Genomic DNA, 1,220 nt, shown 5'->3' on the forward strand with positions numbered 1-1,220 from the left:
TGAGAGAGAGAGAGGGGCGTCCTGAGCTCAAAGCCTTTGTCTGCTCTTTTCAAACCGACTTGGCAGGGACCCCAGCACTCTGGCTGTACGGGAGGGGTGAAAGCAAGTAATAGTATTAATCTCTCGTGTCAAAAACAGATTAAATAAGAAATAACGTTACAATGAACGTAATAATGACTTGACAGCACAATAAAATGTGTATGTGAATATTTAATAAGCGATGTTGTGTGGAATTAATTTGTAATCTCACTGAATCACCCCTACCCCCGCCGTGTCAGGCAGTTGGTCTGTCCCGCCTCAGCTGGAACGGTGCGAACAGTTTCCCTTGGAAACCAACTTCTTACAATTCAGTTCACTTTGGGCTTTAACCCTTTGAGCGGACCACACAGGAAACACAGGAAGGCCAAACGGAGAAGCCCCTTTCAGTCCGCTTACTTGGCATGAACATTTAGTCATTTTTATTGCGATTTTGTAGTTGTGGAAATAGTAATAAAAGAGCGTTTCCAAAACGGCCCCAGCACAGAATACAGCGTTCTTTGTCTCATGTAAACAGCCTCTCTCTATCTGGTCTCCTCGTTCACTAACTTTATTGCAAAACCAGAAAATAAATTTACATTCCCAGGGACCATCAATCAACCTTCCATCTCTCAAATATTGAAAAGTGTGGTTGAAGATCTGTAATAAAACAACAACACGGCTCATAATATTCTTGATAATGTGTGGAAACAATGTAGAGCAAATCTCTTTTAATTAATTTCAACATGCTTTATTGGCTTGGTATTTGGCACAGTGTTGCCAAAGCCTCAAGCCAGAGATCACAGTTTGTGTCAGTATGCTTGCAAAATGAGCGTAGGCTACACACACAGACACACACACACTCTTCGGATAAACAACCAACTACAGTATTTGCCAGTTTAATCTGAGCTCTTGTGTGTCCTTCTATCTGTTAGGAAATTGTTTCGATGAAATACATTATGTACAATGAAGAGTTTTTGTTTGTTTGTTTTTTTTTTTACAAAGGGCTGAAGTGTCCTTAATTGACTGTAGTGGTAGAATAATCTGTAAAAGTGTGAAAAAGAAAAAAAAACTTCAATTCTCTCATGTGACTCTCATAAAGAACCAAAATAATCACTTTGAAGCTGTTGTCTCACATCTGGCATTGCTTATGTTTTGACCCTTGAATTGAAGACTTTTTATTTTAGTCTCAGCTGATGGTACTG

Source organism: Seriola dumerili, unplaced genomic scaffold, assembly GCF_002260705.1.
Source record: "Seriola dumerili isolate Sdu_G_001 unplaced genomic scaffold, Sdu_1.0 BDQW01000138.1, whole genome shotgun sequence".
Classification (NCBI taxonomy): Eukaryota; Metazoa; Chordata; class Actinopteri; order Carangiformes; family Carangidae; genus Seriola; species Seriola dumerili.